Here is a 12,110-nt window from a genome sequence, read left to right on the forward strand (position 1 = left end):
ACAAAGAATAATGGATAATTTACAAAAGGAAATGAGAACAGATGTAATTTCATTTGAAAATATTACTTTTGGACAATTATTTGCTTTTGTGAAAAAAGAAGGATTAATGTTATGCTCAGAATTAAAATTACAAATAAAATATGGTTCTAAAACAAAAGAAGTAGGATCATTTTGTGATGCATTTGGAATTAAAAGAATTAAATCACCATCAGCATATAAAAAGAAAGTTAAAAAATATAATAAGAAAATAAGATATAAAAGATCCAAAGAAGATAAACCAGAAAACAAGAGAAAATTTATTAAAACTAAAATTGTCTGTTATAAATGTGGAAAAATAGGTCATAAAGCAAACAAATGTAAATTAAAAGAAAAAATTACGGAGATTTGTGCAGAAAAAGAAGACATTAAAAATAAATTAATAAATTTATTAATAAATGAACAAGATCAAAGTTCTGAAGATGATTATTATAATGATATATCTAGTTCAGAAAGTGAAGAAAATTGTAATTGCCCTAACACTTCAAAATATATAAATGTTATAACTAAAAAATAAGATAAAGAATTTTTATTAGACATAATTGAGAAAATAAATGATCCAGTAGCTAAAAAAGAATATTTGGAAAGATTAAAAAGTCTAATTATCCAAGAAGACAAAATGCCAAAAATAATAGAACCTTTTAGTATTTCAAAATTAATAGATAAATATCCAAACATAAATATAATGAAGAAAGAAACTACTAAAGATCTTCAAACAGAAATTAATGTTCTCAAAATACAAGTAAAACAATTACAACGAGAAATTATAGAATTAAAAACAAAAGATTTAGAAATAGAAGCAAAAATAACATTAATAGAAAATCAGCCTTCAACTAGTAATTCCAAAACAGAAGAAATAAGTATATCAGAAATTGTCAGCATATTGTATTATTCGCACTTGATTCAGCTTCTCTACCATTTTTAAAAGGTGAGGCTATTATTTCTCCTTGACCTATATTTATTTTTACTTCTTGTAATGGAGGATGTATAGATGTTATTATTTGATCATCTTTTAATTTCCATTTTTTATATAAATTAGTTTGAACATTTATTTGAGATGTATTATATATATCATTTATTCCTATTTTTGAAGTGTAAAATGCTAGCCAAGTAAAGAAAGGAAAATCAAATTTTTGCTTTTCTAATTCATTTTTCCATTCTAAAATTAATTTTCTTTTATATTCATATTCTAATTGAAAAAACCAAATTCTTTTTCTGTATTTTCTTCATCTTCAAAATCTTCTTGTAAGTATTTATGATTTATTTTATATGGTTTGTTTATAACATTTATTTCTCCTTTCATTTGTGAATGGGTTGGAGAATATTCCGATTGATTCTGATTTATAACTTCTGGAATAGGAGTTTTATATTTAAAATTTGAGGTACTTTCTAAAGGAAAATTAATTTCTGCTGATTCATAATTGGAATGTCTTGCTGGTAACCAAGAATAATTTGAATCATGTTTTTCTCTTAATGATGAAAATCTTATCAAGGTATTGCCATCAGGTTTTTCTATAATATCTTCTGCAGTAGTTTGTTCTATATTTCTTGCTATTTGTGGATTTTTGATTTCAAATTCACTAGGTATAGTTATTTCATTCCATTTTAATCTTTTTGGAATATAAGTCGTTGGTCTATCTGCATCTACTTGTAGTAAAGTTGTTTCTTCTTTAAGAGTTGGAGTCATTATAAATTTAGGATTTAAGTGTGAAGATAGGGGTCTATAATATATTCTATATATTACTGCAAAATTCTTTGTATGTTTTTCAAATTCATTTCCTTGTAAGTGAATATCTAATATGACTGAATTCAGAATATGTGGATCTGTTAAATCTATTGAAAAGTTTGGAGCACAGTTAAAATATATGGGTCCATTACATACATTTGTTTGAATCATAGAAAGTAAAGAAGTTTTATATCTTTTGAGTCTAGTATCTCTTAATGCTAAATATATAGGAGCATCTACTCCTAAATGGAATAAGGGTTTTACTGCAATTTGTATTAAACCTATATGAATGTATCTATATCCTTTACTTAAATATCTTTGAATTGTACTATGATTTAATAATGGAATGGATTGATATTCTTCTTGAATAGATATTGTTTCTTCATGGGTTTTAACTGATAAAGCTGTTTTGAAATCTAAATGGCCTATTCTGTAAATATATTCTATTTTTTCCTCTGGAATTGTCCAATCTGAATTATTTATAGGCATATGATATTCATGACTTTGTACTATATTAGCTTGCTTTGAATTAGATCATATTTTTAATTGTCTAAGAAATGCAGCCATGTTTATTATTTAATTAAATTTTTACTTAATCAGGAACAACTGAGTGCTATGCCGGGAACATCCTACCTTGGACTTACCAACGGTCTAAAGATTGATTCCTATTTTTAACTTACATTCGTTTGCTTTATGACCTATTTTTCCACATTTATAACAGACAATTTTAGTTTTAATAAATTTTTTCTTGTTTTCTGGTTTATCTTCTTTAGATCTTTTATATCTTATTTTCTTATTATATTTTTTAACTTTCTTTTTATATGCTGATGGTGATTTAATTCTTTTAATTCCAAATGCATCACAAAATGATCCTACTTCTTTTGTTTTAGAACCATATTTTATTTGTAATTTTAATTCTGAGCATAACATTAATCCTTCTTTTTTCACAAAAGCAAATAATTGTCCAAAAGTAATATTTTCAAATGAAATTACATCTGTTCCCATTTCCTTTTGTAAATTATCCATTATTCTTTGTGAAAATAAGCTTGGTAATCCTGTTATGAATCTTTCTTTCCAAAATGAAGCATTGTAATCTGGTCTTCTTAATACATTAGTTAAAAACATATCTTTATACCATCTAAAGTCTGATAATGTTGGACATCTTAAATTTGTTAAAAATGTTTTATTAGAATTTAGTTCTTCTTTTGGATTTCCTATAAAATACATTACTATTGTTACTATTAAAAATTCTGCAGCATCTGATTGTATTTGAATATTTCCTTGATCATCTTCAATTTCTTGCATATGATCCAATATTGATAATTTATCTTGTAATGTTAAAGCATTATCCCACCAATTTTTCAATTGTCCAGTAAATCCTGAAACTAATAATGTTGCAATATTTCTTTCTTGAATATTTTTAATTTTATAAGCTAATCTAGCCATTCCCATTTCTTGTAAATTATTTAATACTTCATATTCTGCTTTGCCATCTATATTCCATTCATATATTGAATCTCCATCATATTTAGTGGTACGAAATTTTGATCTTTCTTCATATTGAATATTTGGAGGGCTGGGTCTTGGATAATAATTCTTTGTACTTATCATTTTCCATTCTTTATTATTATTTTTATTGTAAATTCTTCTTCTTCTTATTTTATTTATTTGCTTATCCTCTTTTTCTTCAAATTGTTTTTCTATTGGTAAAATTATATCTTCTTCGATTTCTGAATTTATTGATTCTTCAGATGAATTATTTAATTCTTCAGATGAATTATCTTCTATTATTTGGTCTAATGTATTTATCCTAGGAGTCGGAGGTTTTACTTCTGTAGTTAAGTTTTGTAATGCCTGCGATATTTTATTTAATATATTATCTGTATTATTTATTTTTTGATTATTAATATTTTGAACTAAATCTTGGTCTTTTTCTCTTGTCAAGCTTCTAGGTTGAAAATGAGGTGCTGAAATATCATTAGGGAATTTTAATTCTGGTTTCTTTATGGTATCTATTTTTGTATTTAAAATTTCCATATGTTGAGAAATTGTATGAAGAATTTGATTTGTATAATTATTTTGTTGATAAACTTTTTTAATGTCTTCTAGATTTATTGTATTATTCGTACTTGATTCAGCTTCTCTACCCTTTTTAAAAGGTGAGGCTATTATTTCTCCTTGACCTATATTTATTTTTACTTCTTGTAATGGAGGATGTATAGATGTTATTATTTGATCATCTTTTAATTTCCATTTTTTATATAAATTAGTTTGAACATTTATTTGAGATGTATTATATATATCATTTATTCCTATTTTTGAAGTGTAAAATGGTAGCCAAGTAAAGAAAGGAAAATCAAATTTTTGCTTTTCTAATTCATTTTTCCATTCTAAAATTAATTTTCTTTTATATTGAGATTCTAATTGAAAAAACCAAATTCTTTTTTCAGTATTTTCTTCATCTTCAAAATCTTCTTGTAAGTATTTATGATTTATTTTATATGGTTTGTTTATAACATTTATTTCTCCTTTCATTTGTGAATGGGTTGGAGAATATTCCGATTGATTCTGATTTATAACTTCTGGAATAGGAGTTTTATATTTAAAATTTGAGGTACTTTCTAAAGGAAAATTAATTTCTGTTGATTCATAATTAGAATATCTTGCTGGTAACCAAGAATAATTTGAATCATGTTTTTCTCTTAATGATGAAAATCTTATTAAGGTATTGCCATCAGGTTTTTCTATAATATCTTCTGCAGTAGTTTGTTCTATATTTCTTGCTATTTGTGGATTTTTGATTTCAAATTCACTAGGTATAGTTATTTCATTCCATTTTAATCTTTTTGGAATATAAGTCGTTGGTCTATCTGCATCTACTTGTAGTAAAGTTGTTTCTTCTTTAAGAGTTGGAGTCATTATAAATTTAGGATTTAAGTGTGAAGATAGGGGTCTATAATATATTCTATATAGGAAAATTTGCCAAATTGGTCCCTAACATTTACCAAAAACACTTTTTTAGTCCTTTACATATAAAATCAGCCAAAATGGTCCTTCGCATTTAAATTGTGAGCCAATGTGGTCCTATTGCTCGTTTTTGCTCATTTCTCCGGCTAAAAATAGCACGCCTCTCTCACGTGGTCATATTTTTAGGGGCAAAACCGGAAACACATTTCATTACCTGTTAAAAGTAAAAGGTGTGGACAACCACCAAAATACACATTTCACCTTTGGCCCTCAAAGTTTCAAGAAACCTGAATTGCATCCCTGAATGGTGGCGAAAATTATTTTGTAATTCTCCTGTATAAGTGATGTGCTTGATGAATCCATAGATCTGGTTCTTGTTTACTTATATCCGAAAGTCCTAACCTTTCCATTCTAAGTGAGAGTCTAACAAGTCTAGGACATTTGTGCAACATCGATCCCACGAATCCAATTTGGGCCTTAGCTGGAACCCTAAGCCTCAGCTCCTCCGCCGCCCGCCAAAGCCGCTTACTCATGTCCCTCCATTCTTTGCAAACCCTGGCCGCCGACAACAGTGTTGGAGGCGGGAGCCTCCTCAACACCTCCCACAGACAACTCATCGGCAGCTTCCCGGACCCGGCAAGATCCGATTCGGGGCTCCAGCTCGAGAAGCTCCTCCTCGTCCTCCTGGTGCTCTTCCTCATCCTCTCCCTCGTCTTGCGAGTCCCTCGCATCAATATCATCGTCGAAGGAGAGAGCTTGCCGGAGGTTGGAGAAATGCTGGCGATGAGGAGGGGGAGGGGAGGACGGACAGTGGAGAGAGGAGAAGGGATAGCGAGGGAGGAGGCGGCTGAGTCAGTTGAGGGCATGGCAGTGGGATGCAATTTAGGGTTTCTTGAAACTTTGAGGGCCAAACGTGAAATGTGTATTTTGGTGGTTGTCCACACCTTTTACTTTTAACAGGTAATGAAATGTGTTTCCGGTTTTGCCCCTAAAAATATGACCACGTGAGAGAGGCGTGCTATTTTTAGCCGGAGAAATGAGCAAAAACGAGCAATAGGACCACATTGGCTCACAATTTAAATGTGAAGGACCATTTTGGCTGATTTTATATGTAAAGGACTAAAAAAGTGTTTTTGGTAAATATTAGGGACCAATTTGGCAAATTTCCCTTCTATATATTACTGCAAAATTCTTTGTATTTTTTTCAAATTCATTTCCTTGTAAGTGAATATCTAATATGACTGAATTCAGAATATGTGGGTCTGTTAAATCTATTGAAAAGTTTGGAGCACAGTTAAAATATATGGGTCCATTACATACATTTGTTTGAATCATAGAAAGTAAAGAAGTTTTATATCTTTTGAGTCTAGTATCTCTTAATGCTAAGTATATAGGAGCATCTACTCCTAAATGGAATAAGGGTTTTACTACAATTTGTATTAACCCTATATGAATGTATCTATATCCTTTACTTAAATATCTTTGAATTGTACTATGATTTAATAATGGAATGGATTGATATTCTTCTTGAATAGATATTGTTTCTTCATGGGTTTTAACTGATAAAGCTGTTTTGAAATCTAAAGGGCCTATTCTGTAAATATGTTCTATTTTTTCCTTTGGAATTGTCCAATCTGAATTATTTATAGGCATATGATATTCATGACTTTGTACTATATTAGCTTGCTTTGAATTAGATCCTATTTTTAATTGTCTAAGAAATGCAGCCATGTTTATTATTTAATTAAATTTTTACTTAATCAGGAACAACTGAGCGCTATGCCGGGAACATCCTACCCTGGACTTACCAACGGTCTAACAAGGCATCAAAGTCTTACCAATGATTTCAGCAAAAGTTTAATAAAATATGTAAACATAAATGCATGAATTAGCCAAATCAAAATAGAAAGTAATTCAAATAAGGTAATAGTAATTCAAAGTCTTAAATATGCATGCTATATGTGAATGTGGCTCTGATACCACTTCTACCCAGGCTACTTTTTTCTATTGAGATGTTCATAGAAATAATAAATTGGACTTACTGATAATTTAGAGTTGCCTTTGATAACGGAAGCTTGTTGATTGTTGAATCCTTGTACTTCTTATTAAAATATTTGGAGAAGGAAACAAAAGTAGTTGAATACAAAGAGTAGTTGAATAAAGCGGGATTGGGAGATTTTTCTAAGGAATTTTACACGAGAAGGTGTTTTCTGTTTCTTTTCACCGATGCTTTGTCTTTTGATCTGGGTTCTATTTATAGAATCGTCCCGTCTTGCATTTCATCTTCATTTGAATTTCATTTGCTTTCTTACACATGGAGAACTATTCTAAGTGTTGGGGAAGGGGGTAAACTTGTGTTATATGTGGTTGTGTCTTATTGAAAATGCATAAATTGCCTGGATTGGATGATGGAATATTACTTGTGTTTGAATTTGTTCAAATTTGGATTTGCTGGTAGGAAGGAAGTTTTATCCATTTACAAGGGAAAACTCTGTTAGATTTTTTTTCCAAAATCTTGTCCAAAATTTCACATTTGCCCCAAAAGTTTTCATGCTTTTTCAATTTCATCTTAAGTGCAACAAGTTCCACACCATTAGTAATTCAAATTTATTTTATTTTTTGAAATAAATATATGTGCCTTGAAAATTCAATACTCATTTAATTTGAAAATTTCTATTATGTGATCATAATTTTTTCTTTTTAAGAAAGTATATCTCTTAAAGTGGAGGAAATTATGCCTAAGTTTTGCATGTTTAATGAAATTTCTTCTTTTTACTTGATTTTACATAGTTGACTGATAAATATGGTCAATAAATGCATTAATCTTCTTATGATTATTTTTTTGAGGGAATGTTTATTTATTATTTATACTTTAAAAGAAAAAAGAAGAAAAAGAAAAAAAGAAAAAAGAGAAAAAAAAAGAGAATAAGAGTTGTCCTACTCCAATAGTTCTTGTGCTTAATAACTAGGAGTTTTCATTTTCAAATGTTGACTTTCACATAAAATAGTACTTGAATTAAGTGTATGCAAAACAACTCGAGAAACTAAAGTGTTGAGTAACCGGAGAATTTCATTTAAAAATGTCGATCTTCACATCAAAAGGCATTGTTACAACTTGAGTAAGTATTTGATTTGTTTTATGAATAAATCCCTCTTTTAGATTGAAAAGAAGATGGTCATGGAATTAGAAAGCTACTTATTGACTATATGATTCATTTGTTTGTAAAGTTGGGTTGAGATGAGAAATTGAATTGAATTAGTTGAAATTATAGTATAATTCTCTTTCCTTTACTTAATATTATGAGTACTTGAGGTAGAATAAATGATTGCATAATAGTTATTTACCTTATTTTGAGAAATTGAGCGCAAAGGTGCACATTTGTTATTTCAAATTTTGAATCATTATTATGGTTTGTATTTCCTATTACTTGAGGACATGTAATGATTCAAATGTGAGGGAATTTGATAAGTGCTTATTTTACATGATTTTAATGTGTTTATTTACAAAAATTTGGAATGTTTTTAGGGTTTTTGTGGATGAAATTTGCTCTTTTAAGCTACTATTTTCATAAACTCCATTTTATAACCAAAACTTGCATTTGAGCAATTTAATGTGTCAAACTTATTGCATTAGTAGGATTTGGAGATTAATGATCACTTCGAATAAAGAAGAATTCATGCAGTAGCATTAGATCTAATTCGAGGATGATTTGTAGATGATAAAATGAACAAGTGTAGTTCTTTGAGTAGAAAACGTGACCTAAATCACTGGAAAACCCACATTTTATCTCCTCATTTTAGTTGAAGCAGAAAATGACAAACAAAATGTAGAGGAGGCAATATGCAAGTGCAATACGCGACTTTACACCTGCGTATTGACCCTACATACTCTTAAGGTTTGCACAGCCACTTGCTCAACTTTTTTTTCACAACTTTTTCAGTTCAATTCCTGCAAGAATTTCGGCTGTAGGTGTAAAGAAGAGTATGAAGACTTGTAAAAGCATATTTTCATAATGTCAAGAAGTATTTCACATCAACTTGAACAACTTATTTGGAATTTAAATTCATATATAAATAGAGGACTTGAAAACATATTTTCACAACTTTGGAAGGCTAGGATGTGAGAACCCGAATTTATCTTATTTTATTTTATTTTATTGGTTTATCTAATTATTTATTTATTAATTTGCTCCAATTAATTTATTTTATTCATTTTAATTGCACCTGCATGGTTCAATGCCTCACTTTATATTTTTAACACGTTTGCGCTTAAACTTAATTTTCCTATCGCTCGATTAGTGAAAATTAGAGAAAACATGATTTTTGAGGCAATATATAGTTGAGAATGCAGTGGTCTTGGAGAGTTAAGGATGATCAATGGTATACTAAGAAAAGTTAATTGAGAGATTAGAGGTGAGTGAGTTGAATTAAACTCAATTAGGAGCACTAATGGGACACTATTCAAATGTTGACTTTTGCACCAAAAGTTAGCTTTATATCACATATTTCCTTCATCCTCTCACATCACCAAAAATCAAACAAAAACCCTCTCTCTTCCCCTCCCTCTTGGCCGAACACTTCTTCCTCCATTTAGCCCAGAAAGTTTCATCTTTTTCCTCTCTATTTTGCTCCTTAAAGTTGCTCCTAACTTTGCTCCCCTCTTGGATCATCTTCAAGCTTGGTAGAAGACTTGGTGGAGGGAAGATTCTTGGAGGTTTAGTGCTTGGTTTCTTGAGGTTTTGCTTACTACCATTGGAGGAAGGTAACCTCTCAAAGCTCCCATTTTTCTTTCATCTTTTAGTTAGTTTTGGCTAGATAAACTTGGGTTTGTTGATGGGTTCTATGAACCTTGACATTAGGTAGATGCCTTGAGGAAGAGAGAATTTCTTGTTTGTTTGGCTGTTGTTTTAGTGATTTCTAGCCTGGTTTTGGTGTGAGAGTTGGAGAGAAAAATTTGAAGAGAAAGAAGAAGCAAGGCTGTCCGATTTTTGCTGGTTTGTTTATCTTGTTTTAATTTCGAAATTTGTGGTTATCTTGATGTAAAAATGCTTGCTACATGTTGGGTTAGGGATGTTAAATTATCTTCCCAAAATCACTTCATTTGAATGAGTTAAAGTTAAGTTTAAAGGAGGGAAACAAACCTGGAAATTTCTGATCAGGGCAGCCGACTAGTGTGCACTAAACAGCACATAATTTTTCGTACAGGAATTGAAATCAAGTTCCGTTTGTGGCATGTGAAACTAGACTCCGAGAGCTTTCTAATGGTATAAAATACACCTGCTAGTTCATTTTCTATAAGTCGCAGTGAACCGGCAAAATTTGCTGTTTTCTCTCACTGTTTAACCGTGAGACAAGCACAGCTACAGTTTGTAACTCGATTTCACCCCCCTTACGAAATGAATTTCTAGTTTCTTCTAGTGATTTTTAGTATTTTAAATCTAATTTTCAACGCCGTAAACCACGCTAATTTTGGATTTGTGTAGCCTTAGTTATGACCTGATTTAGAAACTGCGTCGGGTGTTCCAAAGCTGGAATTTCGTGTTTCAGGTTTCAAAAACCAGCTTTTGAAAAACTGATGTATCTTGGTGTAGAAAAATCCAAATTGAGTTTTGTTTGTTGCATTTGAAACTAGACTTGAAGTTCTTTCAGTGGTGTAAATTTCAGGAGCTAGTTCGATTCCTATGAATTTTGACAAATTTTCAAAGTTCACTGAAATTCAAAACTGTTTTGCCCTGTTTTTACTGAAGCAGCGATTTGGAGCTAAGATTTGGTTGATTTTGGATGTGAATCTGGAAAAAGTGTCTTCTAGAGAGTTTTAAGTCATTGAGTTTATTTCCAACGGTATAAGATTTACAATTTTTGGACTTATGGAACTCAAGTTATGCTTTTTCAAAGAACGTTGTCAAAACTGAAATTTTCCTTATAAAGTGACAAAAGCTCCAAAGTGGTTTGGAAACATTTTCTAGGTTTCAAACCTAACCTTCTCGATTATTTGCACCTTATTTCATACTTGGGAAATGGATTTTACCTCCTAGTCTTCTGCCCTTGATTTCCGTAAAAATGAACCATAAATTGAGCGTTTTAACTCGAGTAATTCTTGAGGAATTTTACTAGCTTCATATTTGAAACTTGGAGCCTTTAGCTCCAATATTTACTATGAAATAAGTGACGCTTTTGATGGATTTTGACTTCATAAGTTTAGAAAACGTGAACGCTCATTTATATTCTAACACTTGGGCATAGGATTAGAAGTATTAAGATATGAAAATAAATTTTTTTCTCGATTTTCGTGCCAAAAATTAAGCATGGTACTTCTCTTTTGAAATCAAAATTTCTTGCCATGACTCGATTTGAAAATAGTTTTTGAGTCCTCCTTGAGTATTATTTCAGTAATTAAGCGAGAAAATCTCCATTAATTCGACTTGAACTTGTGGCTTTTGAGTGTGGGTAGCAAGAGGATATTTTTCTTATTAGCCTTGGTTGAGTACCTAGGTAACCGTAATTGTGCATGTCTCGGGTGATCACGTGGGCACCGAGAAGCTCGTTTGACCTCTTGCTTTTGCTCTCGTTTTTGCTCGACTTTTGGTGAGTGTCAAGTGCATGCTTCATATTGCTATGATTGAAATGATATTTGTACATATACCATGTGATTCTTGTGAATTATGAACTTGCCGAGGCGAGGGTGTACTTTATCGCCCTCGTTCTCTCCCTCTTAAATACTTGCTACTTGTTATATGAATTTGTATGACTTGCACTTATATTCGAACATGCTTTTAACTCGTGAGCATTGAGCGGCAGCATGTACCACACCCTATTTACGTGGGAAGTGCCTCTCATCCCGACTCAGTGCTATAATCGAATCTAAGTCGATTGGAGAGTTGTCTCATCGACCAGTTATACTTGTGGGGATGCCCAACCTTTTGGTTAACCTCGTAACTCGAGCCGACAAGAGTTTGGTTGAGAAGTTTGGTGAACCATGAAAAAATTATATAGCTTGATCTTTTGAGATCTCGCTTAGCATACTCGAATAAGTATTGCCACCTCATACTTGTTTGGTCCGTGAGAGTGATATGGTGGATGGACAAAGTAAGTGGAGCTCTACGGACATGTTGCTACTTGAGTTGACGGAGGGTCAACCACAGATGGCTTAGATTGGTCGAAACGTGGGGAATAGCTCCTGAGAGCTCCTGTATCCTTTCTGCTTGTGTTTTACTTTCTATTTGCTCACTTGTATGAAATTCATATTAAGTCGCTTTTAAGTGTGCTACTTGATTAATTCGTGCTACTTGCTTGCTTGCCTGATTTTCTTGGGCTCATTGAGCGTTAGCTTACTCTAAGTTGTTTTCCTTAACAGGTTTTGGAAGTGGAAGTTGGAGACTCT

The sequence above is a fragment of the Coffea eugenioides genome, chromosome 6 (genome assembly GCF_003713205.1).
Source record: "Coffea eugenioides isolate CCC68of chromosome 6, Ceug_1.0, whole genome shotgun sequence".
Lineage (NCBI taxonomy): Eukaryota > Viridiplantae > Streptophyta > Magnoliopsida > Gentianales > Rubiaceae > Coffea > Coffea eugenioides.